This window comes from Alosa sapidissima, chromosome 1 (assembly GCF_018492685.1).
Source record: "Alosa sapidissima isolate fAloSap1 chromosome 1, fAloSap1.pri, whole genome shotgun sequence".
In the NCBI taxonomy this organism is placed as follows: domain Eukaryota; kingdom Metazoa; phylum Chordata; class Actinopteri; order Clupeiformes; family Clupeidae; genus Alosa; species Alosa sapidissima.
This window is the reverse complement of record NC_055957.1, coordinates 53,460,202-53,474,045: the sequence shown is the minus strand read 5'-3', so window position 1 is coordinate 53,474,045 and position 13,844 is coordinate 53,460,202. Positions and strand designations below refer to the sequence as shown.

At 59.1% G+C, this 13,844-nt stretch overlaps 2 non-coding genes across 2 annotated transcripts; both read right to left on the bottom strand.

The window, feature by feature from the left end:
- Window positions 1-8,188: 8,188 nt before the first annotated feature.
- Window positions 8,189-8,302, bottom strand: LOC121681688. The gene has a single exon (XR_006022246.1). It is a non-coding gene; the product is annotated as a U5 spliceosomal RNA (small nuclear RNA).
- Window positions 8,303-8,662: 360 nt separating this feature from the next.
- On the bottom strand, window positions 8,663-8,847 carry LOC121683982. Its single transcript, XR_006022985.1, has one exon. It is a non-coding gene; the product is annotated as a U2 spliceosomal RNA (small nuclear RNA).
- Window positions 8,848-13,844: the final 4,997 nt, after the last annotated feature.

Here is a 13,844-nt window from a genome sequence, read left to right as displayed (position 1 = left end):
CATAGCTCTGTCTCTTCGGGCACCTCAAAAAGAGGTGATCCTTGGCCCCACACAATGAACACTCCCTTCTCTCCCCACAGTCCTTCACCACATGCCCCACCACCCCACAACGCACACACCGCTGCGCAACACATTCACTCCTCAAGTGCCCCTCTTCCCCACATCCCCAACAAACAGCCGGCAAGTCTGGTAAGAACACCCTCCCACGATCCGTCCCCAGAGCAAACAAATGCGGGGGCCGCAGCTGGCGACCCTCTGCAGAGATACTAAAACGCACACTGTACCTCCACTTTCCAGTCCAAAATCCGTTGGCATCCACGATCTTCTCCCCTAGTGACACCACGCTGCAATACCGTAGCAGGAACCACCGCACATCCTGCACCAACACGTGCGGGTTGAACATCTGCACCACCACCGTGTTGACCGTGTTCCACTCCACGCGCCTGATCCCTTTAATCCGTGCGTCACCATTCCCCTTCCCGTAGGCAACACGCAGGTCCTCCTCCGTCTTAAAGGTGACATCATGCCACCCCACCGCCGGGTAGTCCTGCAGGCACAGCACATCAGCTCCCGATAATCCCAACACGCCCTTGAGAATAATCTCTCCAAATCCAGCCCGGTCCAACTCCACCCTCCTCGCCTCCGGGATCAGGTACCGGATCGCCAGCCTTGGTATCCCCTTCACCTCGGCCAACCTGTCCACCATCGCTGCCTCGGGTAGTCCTTGTTGATAAGAACAGATTTTTTTTTTTTTTTTTTTTTTTTTTTTTTTTATTATTCACATAAGCCATAACAGACCACATAGGAAGACACTTGGCGTGCCATACCACCACCACAGAGGGCGCTGGTCCTATGCGGCACAGAGGTCCCACCAGCCTTGAAAAACAAACACACAGAAGATACATATAACACACAAAAGATACAGAAAGAAGTGAAGACTAGACTAGAGGCTGTGGTAAAATGGGCACGCAGGCCCCAAGGCACCAAGTACATAAAGGAGCTCGGGCACACAGGCCCAGCCAAAAAAACAAAAAAATGTCAAGACACACATACACAAAACCAACACGTCCACCCACAGTACACTTTTAATCCACCCCCACACAACCCAACAACAGCAACATCAACATCCCAACACAACCCGCAACCCCAATCAGTCCAACATCCCAGTAGTCCTTTTCAAATTGACCTCATCCCACCCCAGCAAGTCCCCCGAAGAAGGGGGAGGAGGGGAAGGACTCCCCTCCCTCACAGAGCCTGTCGACCCGTCCGACTCCTCCTCGCCACTAGATGCCGCCACCTCCATGGATCCAACACCACCGTCCTCCACCAGCAGGGCCTCCAACCTGTTAGAGACAGAGACCCCGCCCCCACCCTTGCACCGGCGGACCGGAGTCCCCGGCGACCCACCTTCACTCCCGTCCTGCAGGGGGCGCTTCACTGCCCCCGACGCCTTCACCGCCAGCTCTGCCATCTCCGCTTCCTGGGAAGCAGAGGCCTCCGCCCAGTCGTCCACTCTCCGCCCACCAGCACCAGCCTCCCGGCGGCCATCTTGTTTGCCATGCGGCCTAGCCGTAGCCTTAGCCACCAAGCAGCCATCTTGGCTACCTAGCTGCCCAGCTCCCGGACCTCCAAGAGACGCCGCAGGCGCCTCCACTCCACTCGCTCTTGCCACCGTCGCACCAGCCGGCACCGTCTTCACCCCCGCGGGCACAGCAGAGGCCCCCACCGGCACAGTGGAAGCCCCCCCCTGGCGCACCAGCCGCTCAGCCTCCTGGAACTTCTTCCACTTGGCACAAGCCGAAGGTACATGATCTGTCCCCCCACAATATTCACAGCCCTTCAACACAGCAGCCACGTAACTCCTCCGCTTGCCACAGCCCCCAAAAAGGTGATCCGTCGCCCCACACAAAGAACATTCCCTCAACTTCTTGCAGTCCTTCACCAAGTGTTCCTTCGACCCACACCGCAAACAAGCCAGCACAGTGCATTGACTCCGCAAATGCCCCACACTCCCACAACCCCAACACTCACTTGGCAAGTCCGGAGTGATAATCCTCCCTCTATCAGACCCCAGCATGAAGGCGAAAGGAGGCCTCACCTGGCGATCCCCCTCTGACCGGAACATCACGGAATACGACCACTTCCCCGTCCAGAAGCCGTTCACATCCACGACGCGCCGTCCCTGCGGCACCTCCGTGCAGTACCGCCCCAGCAGACAACGGACATCCTCTTCCAGCACGTGGGGGTTGAAGACCTGCACCACCACGGTATTCTTCGGACGCCAGAACCTCATTCGCAGTCCAAACTCCACCGTGCCGACCCGTAGACCTTCCCCAGCCTCCTTCCACTGCCGAACCGCGACCAACATGTCCACCGGCGACCGGAAGGTCACGTCGTAACCCACCGTCGACGCCAGCAAGCACAACACCTCCTTATCCGTTGCCCTCAGCAGCCCCTTCACGATTGCCGCTCCAAACAGCTCCCTGGAAAACTCCTCCCTCCGCAGCCTCGGGATCCAGAACTGCATGGCGTACTTCGGCACCACATCCACCGCATCCGCCTCAGACACCGCCATCGCTGTCTCGGGTAGTCCTAGTTGTCAAGAACAGATTTTTTTTTATATTCGTTTATTGACAGAAAATTCACATCAAATACAAATCATAAATATCACAAAACCTCCACCAGACCACTATTCTCTATTCCCACAAAACCAACACACAGAAGATACATTCCCACTAGCCCACTCCCACCCTTGGCAACCCCCCCCAAACCTCCCGGCACCTCCCCTCCCCATACAGCTCCCTATACTCCTCCACCCTCTTCGCAAAAGTCCCCAGAAAAGAACAAAAAACCCGATAAGGCTCCACAGCAGGCCTCTGCTTCCTGATGCAGTCCTGCCGCCAATTCCACAGCGCCATCTTCACGTAGGAAATAAGAAGCCACACAGCCACCCTTTTCCCCATCCCCACGGCATCCAGGCCCCTCCCCCACAGCACCATGTCCGAGGACAAGTCAGGTCCTCCCCAGCCTCCCCACCATTGCCCCACCAACCCCCAAGTTCCCCGTGCCCCAGGACAGGACCAAAAGGCGTGCTCCACCCTCTCCTCCCGCCCGCAACCCACTGGACACAACGGAGAGCGACTGACCCCATGCCGGTGCAACCGCTCCCTCACCGGCAGCCGGTCAGCCGCCCCCAACCAATGGAGATCCCTCCCAGCCCCACACAACTCCTTGGGCTGCAAAAGAGCCCACTCCACCCCACCCCTCACGGCTGCTCTATCCCCCTGGTCCTGCCACCTCCTCTCCATGATGCCCCTGTACAGGGCCCTATGGTCCACCACCGTGTCCCCCTCCAGTGCCCAGCTGTTCCCCCTTAAAAACCTCGCCACCCTCTCAAAGTGGTCCGGCCGGTCCGTGGACCACGGGGCTGAGGAGCTCAAAGGCCTCAGGCTCCTTAAAAGGAACCCCAGCCAGAACCTCCCCCAGAACTCAGCCTTGTGCACCCCCTCTCCCCCTGCCACCCCACACTGAAAGGCCACGAGCAGAGCCGTTGCCCTCGCCGGCAAGCAAGGTACTGCCCTGCCCCCCTCCGCCACCTTCCTGTACATCACCTCCCTCGCCACCAGCTCTGTCCTCCCACCCCACACAAAAGCAAACACCTCCCTCTCCAACCTCCTCCCCCAAAGGAATGGCATCGGGAAGACCACAGCCAGGTGGTTAAAAAGTGGCAAGATGTCCACTTGCACCGCGACCACCCTCCCTGTCAATGAGAGGTGCCGCGCCCTCCACCTCCCCAAACGCTGCTTGACCTTCCCATACATCCCCTCCCAGTTCCTCCCCGCCCTATCCCCCCTCCCAAACCACAACCCCAGCACCTTCAGGCCATCCGCTGCCACTGTAAAACCCCCTGGCGCCAACCCCCTACCCTCCCATGCCCCAAAAAAAGCCACCGCCGACTTAGCCATGTTGACCTTTGCCCCTGAGGCCTGCTCGTACTCCTCTAAAGCCCCCAATACGCACCCGAAACCCCTGTCGGTGGTCAAGAACAAGGTCATGTCGTCTGCATACGCAGAGACCTTTGCTGCCTGGCCCCCACCCCCTGGGAGGTGTACTCCCAGGATCCCCCCATCCCCCCTAACCCGCTCCAGTAACGGCTCCAGGACCATGACATACAGGAGGGGAGACAAGGGGCACCCTTGCCTCACCCCCCCAGCCTGTGCAATCCACCTGGACTGTACCCCATTCACCCCGATCTGACTCCCCACCCCCCTATACAGAGTCTTGATCCACCCCACAAAACGGGGCCCAAAGCCCATTTGCTCCAGGACCAGGAAAAGGAACCCATGACTGACCCTGTCAAAGGCCTTTTCCTGGTCCAGGCTCAACACCGCCAACGGCAGCCTCCTCTGCTCCGACCAGCTGATGACGTCCCTTACCAGGGACAAGGACAGCCCAGCCGACCTACCCCGCACCCCACAAGTCTGGTCCGCACCAATTACCAGCGGCATCACCCTCCTCAGCCGAATCGCCAAGGCTTTGGCAACCACCTTATAGTCCGTGGAGAGGAGGGTGATGGGCCGCCAGTTCTCCAGCCTGGTCTCCTCCCCCTTTTTAAAGAGGAGGGTGACCAGGCCAGACCTCATAGAGGCCGTCAACCGGCCCGCCCCCAGACACTCCCCCACCACAGCCAACAACCCCTCCCCAAGTACATCCCAAAACGCTTGATAAAAGTCAGCCGTTAGGCCGTCCATCCCCGGTGACTTACCACCCTTCATAGACCTCACGGCCTCCGTGAGTTCCCGCAGTGTGAAGTCCCCATCCATGAAAGCCCTCTCCTCCTCCCCCAAAACACCCCTCACCCGTGACACCAAACCCCTCACCCGCTCCCCATCCCCAATGCGCTCCGAAAACAAAGATTCATAAAACCCCGCCGCCACCTCCGCCATCCCCCGAGGGTCAGTGACCAACCCCTGCCCTCCCTCAAGCCCTCTCATCCATACCCTCCCCTGCCTAGCCCGTGCTGATTGAAAGAAAAATTTTGACGGCCGCTCGTCCTCCCTGGCCGCCACTCTGGCCTGGAGACCCAGCCGCTTCGCCCTACCCTCAAAAAACGCCTTCATCTCAGCCTTCAGGGCATTGATCCTGACCCTGAAGGACCCCCGCCCCTGTGCCTGCAGCCCCCACAGGAACTCCAGCTCCCACGACAGGCCCCTAATCCTTTCCCTCCGCCGAAGATTTTCGGCCGCCACCCACCCCTTACAAAAACAAGCCACCTGTCCCTTCATGGCCTCCCACCACCCGGCCGCTGAAGAGAAGCCAGGCCGGCTCCGCCTCCACCCACGCAGCAACTCCCCGCACTCCCGCCGAAACTGCTCGTCCCCCAACAAATGGTTGGGGAACCGCCATCTCGGCCGCCCCCTCTCCACCAAGCCCACCTCCGCCTCCACCCCTATGGCGCAGTGGTCGGAGAACCAGACCGGCCACACCCGGAAGCCCCTAAGAGGCACTCCCCGCCGTAAAAACAAATAGTCAATCCTTGACCTCACCCCCCTCGAGTTTCCCCATGTGTCCCCACTCCCACCATCCCCTGCCACCCTAAAAGAATCCCGCAGCCCAAAATCAGCACACAAATCCCGCAACTCCCTCCCCTCCCATGAGTTGATGTCCAACTGCACATTAAAATCCCCCCCCACCACCACCACCCTATTCACCATCAACAAAGGCGCCAACCCTGCAAAAAAACCCACCCTGTCCCCCCGCACACTTGGTGCGTAAACACAAATAAAACGAAAATCCACCCCTCTATACTTACAATCCATATAAAAACCCTCCCTGGTTCCACACTCACCTCCACCTCCACCACAAAATCATAAGACCCCAACAAGATCCCCACCCCATCAGAATGCACATCCCCCACCCCCCACCCCGAAGGCCCCTTCCCCCACCCCTTCTGGAAAACCCCAATGTCCCCACCATCCCGTAAATGGCATTCCTGCAGGAAAAACACATCACAGTTCAAAGTCCCCAGGTAAGCAAACACAGCTCCCCTCTTCCCACCATCCCGCATCCCCCTAACATTCAAAGAAACAAAATTCATTCAAAAGAAAAGCAACACCCCAAACCCAACCACCCCAGCCCCTCCCTCCTCCCACACCCCCACATGCAAACAGCACAAAACCCACACCAACATGTCGGTATTACAAACAAACCCATCATCATCATCATCATCATCATCATCATCATCATCATCATCATCATCAAATCACTTTCCCCTGTTGTCCCCCTGGGCCCCCACGTCCACGCCCAGGACCCGACCCAGCACCCGCATTACCTTTAGTTGCAGGTAGTAACCCGCCCTTACCAGCAGGGGGGGGCAGCCTGCCCAACACATCAGTCTTAGTGGACAGCGGGCCACCCACCGGCCCTCCACATGTTGGTGCAAGCACCCTAGTCCGGTCACCTGTAGGCGGTGCATCCACGAGGGCCTCAGAAGCCCCAGCCGTCACCTCACCCCGCCTCTCCGCACCAAACACCGGAGACCCCGGCAAGCCGGCATCATCAGAGACCGAAAGGGGCAAGGACAGACTGGGGACCGCTGCCACCAGCGACGCCAAAGCCTCAAGCTGCGAGCTCGGCGTCTCTGGCACCTCCACCATCTCTTCCAGACCCACCTCCGATGAACGCCGAGAACAGGGCCCGCCATCAGCCCCGCCGACGACCACCACCTTTTTCGCACACCCGGCCTCCTCGTCCTCGACCGCCGACGACTGCCTCTTGAGCACCCGTGCCTCCTCCATCGCCTCGTCGTGCACATCCATCTCCGTGCCCCACCCATCAAGGCCCAGCTGCATGTCACCAAAATCCGGCTGAGACACCTGAAGAGGGCTGTGAGGCTCAGCGCCCAGCAGAGGGCGCCCCGGGGCCCCCTCACGACCATGCGGCTGCCCTCTTTGTTCTCCAGCGCTAAGGCTAGCATTAGCCTCCACTCCGTCGGCTACCTGAACCTCCAGGCCCCCCAGGAGACCCAGAGCACTCTCAGGAGGAGTCTCCAGGTCCTGTGTCGTCGGAAGAGCCGCCTCCGCCAGGCCCGTCGACAAAACGTCTTCCGCCACCACACCAGCCTCCAGCACTTCCACCACCGCCTCCACCGCCGTCTCCGCTGACGCCGCCGCCGCCACATGCAGAGGTGCTCCAGCTTCCCCAGCACCCAGGCTGTCCTCCCCCCTCACCACTTCCGCAAAAGTTTTCTGCCGCTCCGGGCAGGCTCTGTAGAGGTGGTCAGGGCTACTGCAGAAGTTACACTTTAACGGAGCAGTGCACTCCCTCGCCATGTGCCCTGCCACCCCGCACCTCCGGCAAACAATTCCCGTACATGCCGCCCTCATATGTCCCCGCTGCCCACATCTCCTGCAGTAAAGAGGCTGCCCTTGATAAGACAAAAAGCCTCTGTTTGGCCCCAACGAAAAATTCCCCGGAGGGTGAACAGTAAGTCCTGGGTTAAAAGGATCGTCTTTAAATTTAACCAAAAATTGCCGGCGGCCATTCCAGACCCCAAACTTGTTCAGGCACTTATCTCCCCCCCGAACCTCCACACAATACAAATTCAAAAAAGCAAAAATATCCTTTAACTCAACCCACGGGTTATACAAATGCACATGCAGCAAAATGCTAGCATGGCCAAACAAAGGAACCAAAGAAAGTCCGCTCACCAACTCGTCGTCCTTTCGCTGGTTAAAATCCGCAAAAAAGGCCAGGCAGTCCTTGTGCTCCAAAAAACTCACGTCATAAAATCCAACTGAAGAGAAGTCCTGAACGCATAACAACCTCGATCCAGGAAACGAAAAACCCTTATCCAAAATAACATCCATTATATAATCCTCCGTCACCTTCCTCCGTACATCCACACCATCCTCCACGACAATCCTTACGGTATTACGAAGTCGCACCTGTGGGGCCGACCGGGAAGCACTATTAGTCACCATGACTCTATGTCTATCACGTTTATCTTAGCCAAAAGGCCGAGAAGCGATACCCCACAACTGCACGGGGTGCGGCGGCCCCTCTAGCGACGCCCCCCGCGCTCACATGGTTACGGGGGGAGGCGGGGCCAGCAAAAGCGGACCGCCGCCGCCGCCGCCGCCGCCGCAAAACAAAACACCACGACGCTCGACTTTGGACAGGCAGGTGCAGCTCCGCCGAAGCAGAGCTTCCAAAAATACCGTAAACTCGGGGCAGTTCCCCTCCACGGAAATCTTTAGTAAAAGGCGAAAGATTTGTACGAGATGAAGAGAAACCCGAGCGATGGCTGCCACAGGGCACGCCGGACGGAGAGCATGAACGGCGCCGGTCGTGGACGTGAGGGTGACTCCAAGGCGTTGCCCAGTGGCAACAAGACTGCAGTATCAACATCCCCTTTAAATTTAAATGTGTAAAAAAAAAAAAAAAAAAAAAAAAAAAAAAAGAGTAAAAGGGCGGGAAAACCCAAAAGGGGCCGAAAAGGGAGGTGGCGCGGTTGGCCAAAACACCTGGCAAGGACTCCTGCTGCTGCGTCTGCTCTGCTAAGGAGGATTTCATCACAGTCAGTCAGTCAGTCAGTCAGTCAGTCAGTCAGTCAGTCAGTCAGTCAGTTCCACTGGGTTGGTTCTTTTCTTACACAGTCAAAGGAATGTGCACCGTTCCCGGAGTCGCTGCAATACCGGGTCGATGCGTGGAGCGGACGGAGCAAGCCCCTCTTCCGTCTCCCTGTTCCAAAAATCAGATTAATATATGGTCCTCGGGTAGAGGACGTATCAGATATTAAACTGATAAGAACAGATTTTTTTTCCATAATAATGTTTATTAACAAATCATAAATCATACATACATAAGCCAGACCAAGGGACCAAACAAAACCACACTTCAAACCCCGCCCACCCACCAAACCCCAAAACCCAAACAAAACCCAACAAAACCGGCCCCTTGCCTTTAAACATAAACAAGTACATACAGTGTCGCATGAATTTACATGTTACAGCACCTTTTTTTTTTTTTTTTTTTTTTTTTTTTTTTTTTTTTTTTTTTTCCAACAAACCATACAAGTCTTTATACTACCCACCACCACAACACCCACATCACAAACTCCTGCCCAATCCCCCAAAATCAACCCACCCCCACCCTGGGCAATCCCCCCCACACCGCCCTCGTTTCCTCCTCCCCATGAATCCCCCTAAATATCCTCACCTCCCTACCCACCCCTGCCAACCCAATCCCAAACACCCTCTCCGGCTCAAGTCTGGGCACCACCTTCCTCACACAGTCCCCCCTCCAGTCCCAGAGGGCCAGTTTGAAGGCTGTGATGATGCTCCACACCACCAGCCTCTTCCTCCCCCGCCACCCCCTCAGACCCTGCCCGTACAGAATTAGGTCCCGCGTGAGGGCCCTCCCCGTCCATCCTCCCCACCACCTCCTTACCCTCCTCCACACCCCTGCCGCCCCCCTGCATGACCACAAAGCATGGTCCACAGTTTCCTCCTCCCCACACCCGACGGGACACAGAGCTGTCCCCCCACCCCCCAACCTGTGCACCCGTTCCCTCACCGGGAGCCTACCCAGCGCTGCCAGCCAGTTTAGGTCCCTCCCCCTCCCCCCTATCTCCCTCGGCTGCAACTGCACCCAATCCACCCCAGGCCGCCTGTCCACCCTGGCTGGCTCCTGCAACAGGGTACGCCTAACCGTCTCCCTGTACAGCTCCCTATGCCTCAGGATCAGGCCGTCCTCCAGCGCCCACGGCCGCCTCGCCACAAACTTTGCAGCCACGGCATAATGCCCCGGCTGCTCCCAGGACCACGGCTTCATCGCCTCCAGCGGCCGGAGCCGCCGTAAGGCGAAGCCCAGCCAGAACCGGGCCAGAAACACAGCCGTGTGGCTGAACTCCCCCATAACCACCCGTGCCTGAAAGGCCACAAACAATGCTGCCAGCTTGACTGTGAACCAGGGTACCCCCCCGCCCCCCCTCCCCCACCTCCCGTCTCATGTCAGCCCTGCTCACCAACTCTACCTTCCCCCCCCACACGAAGGCAAAAGCCTCCCTCTCCAATGCCCGAGCGCTCGCTGGCGGCAACGGGTACACATAGGCCAGGTGGTTGAGCATTGGCAGGATGTCTGCCTTAAGGGCCATCACCCTGCCTGACAGCGACAACCCCCTCTCCCTCCACATGCCCAACCTCGCCTTCACCGCCGCCACCTTCTGGTCCCAATTAAACTTCGCATTCCCCTCCCTTCCAAAAAATACCCCTAATACCCTCCCCCTACCCTCGCTCACCCCAAAACCCCCCATCCCATCCCTCCTGCCCCCCCATGACCCAAAAAAACTCACACTGGACTTCCCCCTATTTATCCTCGCCCCTGTAGCCCTTTCAAAACAACCCAAAATATCCCTTACCCGCCTAAAACTATCCTCTGTTGTTAAAAAAAGCGACACATCATCGGCATAAGCCGCCACCTTCACACATCTGCCCGCTGCCCCCGGCAAATGCACCCCCCTCACCCCCTCATCGCTCCTAAGTCTGGCTACCAGAGGCTCGATGTAGAGGACGTAAAGCAAAGGGGAGAGGGGACACCCCTGCCTCACGCCCCCCCTCTGCGCCACCAGCTCCGTAAAGGAGCCATTAACCGAGAACCGACTCCCCGCTCCCTCGTATAAAGCCCTCACCCTCCCGATAAACCCCGGCCCAAACCCCATGCGCCTCATGACCTTAAGCAAAAACCCATGGCTGACCCTGTCAAACGCCTTCTCCTGGTCTAGACTTAGCAAGGCCAGGGGCAGACGTCGCTCCTCCACCCACTCCACCACATCCCGAGTCAAGACCAGGTTCAGACTACAGGACCTGCCAGGCACCCCACACGTCTGGTCCTCCTCCACCACCCACTGCAGGACCGTCGTGAGGCGCCTGGCTAGGACCTTCGCCATCAGTTTGTAGTCCACATTCAACAAGGTGATGGGCCTCCAGTTCCCCACCTCCCTCCTATCCCCCTTCTTAAACAGCAGGGTAACCAGCCCCACCCTCATGGAGGCAGACAAGCTCTCCTGCTCCCAAAGCAGGGACACCAGCTCCACCACATCCTCCCCCACCACATCCCAGAACCCCCTATAAAACTCCGCCGTGAGTCCATCACTCCCTGGAGCCTTCCCCGCTTTCATAGAGGCTAACGCCTCCCACACCTCCTCGGGCCTCACCGGCTGCTCCAGCCTGTCCCTCTCCTCCTCTGGCAAAGTCTGGCCTATCCCCCCCAAGAACTCCCCAACCTCCCCCCCTTCTCCCAACCGCTCATCAAACAAACCCCCATAAAACCTCTCCACCACCCCCTTCATTCCTTCCAGCGTGGTCTCCATGCCCCCCTCCCCCGCCAAACCGTCCATCCGGACCCTCTCCTGCCTCCTCCTCACTGACCTAAAAAAATACCCGGATGGACGCTCCCCCTGCTCCCTCTCCTCCACCTCGGCCTGCACCTCCAGCCGCCTTATCTGCTGGAGATAAAAGTCCTTGATGAGCCCCTCCAGCTCCCTCACCCGTCCCTTGTCCACCTCCCCGCCCCCCACTCCCCTACCCCACAGGCACTGCAGCTCCCTCGACGCAGCCTGTACCCCCTCCCGAGCCTCCCTGTTCCGCCTTCCCACCCAGCCCTTACAAAACCCCTCCACCCTCCCCTTCACCTCCTCCCACCAGGCCGTGAGGGAAGGAAATAAGGCCTTCACAGTCCGCCATCTCCCATATTCCCTGCGGAAAGCCCCGCAAAAATCCCCATCCCCCAGCAGATCCCCCCTGAACCGCCACCGCGGCACCTGCCTGACCCCCATCCCCAGACTTAAACCCACCTCCACCACACAGTGATCCGTGCCCCATGTCGGCCGCACAGCACACCCCCCAATCCCCACTCCCTCAGAACAAAACACATAGTCTAACCTCCTCCACACCCCCCTCGAATTACTCCAAGTTGCCCCCCCTCCCCCACCCCCAGCCACCCTGTACGCATCCCGCAACTTGAAATCTCGGCAGAGCTGCCTTAACTCTTCCCCCTCCCATGCCCGCTCGTCCACATCAACATTAAAATCCCCCCCCAACACCACAGTCCTATTGCTGGTCAGCAACGGGGCCAGACCCGCGAAAAAGCCCCCCCTCTCCCCCCTAACACTAGGTGCATATACATTTATTAACCTCAAGTTCACCCCCCTCCACTGGCAGTCGATGCACAGCACCCTCCCCGGCACCACACACACCGCAGTCTCCACCTCCACCTCCCGTGACCCAAATACAATCCCCACCCCGTCTGCATGGACGTTCCCCGCTCCCCAGAAGGATGGCCCGCCCCCCCAATCCCTAGAAAACAAAAGCCCATCCTCAACGTCCTTCACATGGCATTCCTGGAGGAACACCACATCCACCCCCAGCCCTACCAAGGTAGAAAAAAAGGTCCTTCTTTTCACCCTGCATCTTAGACCCCGTGCGTTGACAGTGGCCAGCTTACAGTCCATCGTACTCATCATGAAAAGAAAAGAAAAGAAAAGAAAAGAAAACCCCACCCCCCCTACAAAAACCCCCCCTCGTAGGACCCCCCACCCCCCACATGGAATACACACTAACCCCACACATCCCGACCCAGACAAAGAACCCCCCGCTCCCCCCCAAAACCCCACATCCCCAAACCCAGTCCATCACATAACACGTCATCACCATCATCATCATTGTCCTACCTTATGAGGTCCCCCACCTTCAGTCCCCCTTCCCGGCTGCGGACGGCCGCGCGGAGGCACATTCCTCTTAATGTCCTGCATCGGGCTCTGGCTCCCCTGCCCGATCTCTCCCTCCTCTCCCCCACTGGAACCCTCCAGGGCCCCCGCAAGGGACGACTGATCGCCCCCCGACGAAGGAGAGGAAGGGAACAGCGCAGGAGACTGCCGCCCCCAGCCGTCCAGTATGTCAAAAACCTCAGCCGCTCCAGTAGCCTGCTTCCCCCCCAGCCCGTCCCCCAGCAGTAGAGCAGGGTCCAGGCCAGGCAGCAGAACCTGCTGCGCCTCCCGGGCAGGAGCCGCTACCCGCCTCGACCGCCTTCACTTTCGTCGCTGCGCCAGACTCGTCCGCTGTAGCCGCCGCCCTTTTCACCGCCCGCGTAGCCTCTGACATCACGACGTCCACCGGCAGCACCGACTCCACAAACTCCCTCTCTGCCTCCGGATCCTCGCTCCAGCGAGGCCCCTCCCGGCCACCAGGTGGCGCCACCTCCAGGGGCGCCTGCAGGACCGCCGCACCAGCCCGTCGAGGAAGACCCCCACATCCGCCATCTTGGCCATGCGGCCTCCCCTGGCCTGCCGAAGCGACCTCCTCCACGCCGGCAGCAGCCTCACCCTCCGCCGATACTGAAAAGGAGAGCAGATCTGCCGAGGAAGGCAGCATGGCGACCTCCAGCCCCTGCGTCGCCGGCACGACCTCCTCCGGCGCGACCTCCTCCAGCCGCTCCACGACACTCTCTCCGTCTGCCTCCCGTCCACGCCCGTCAGCCTCCACCGGGGGAGCCGGAGGACCCGGCACGCCATGTGCTCTCTTGCTAACGCTAGCACTAGCACATGGCCCCTGCTCCGTTTGCCTCTCCGGCCAGCCTGGTACGCCGCTCGACACCACAGAAGCGTACGTTGCAGCCCCTGGCGCTCTCCCTTCCACCCCATCCCTCACAGGTCGGTCTTGCTCCACCCTTCCCCTCCGAGGGCAAGCTCGGAACAGATGGTCCGGGCTAGCGCACAGGCTACAGGTCTTAGGCGCTGTGCAGTCCCTGACCTCGTGGTCTGTAGACCCACACCGCCTGCACTGCCT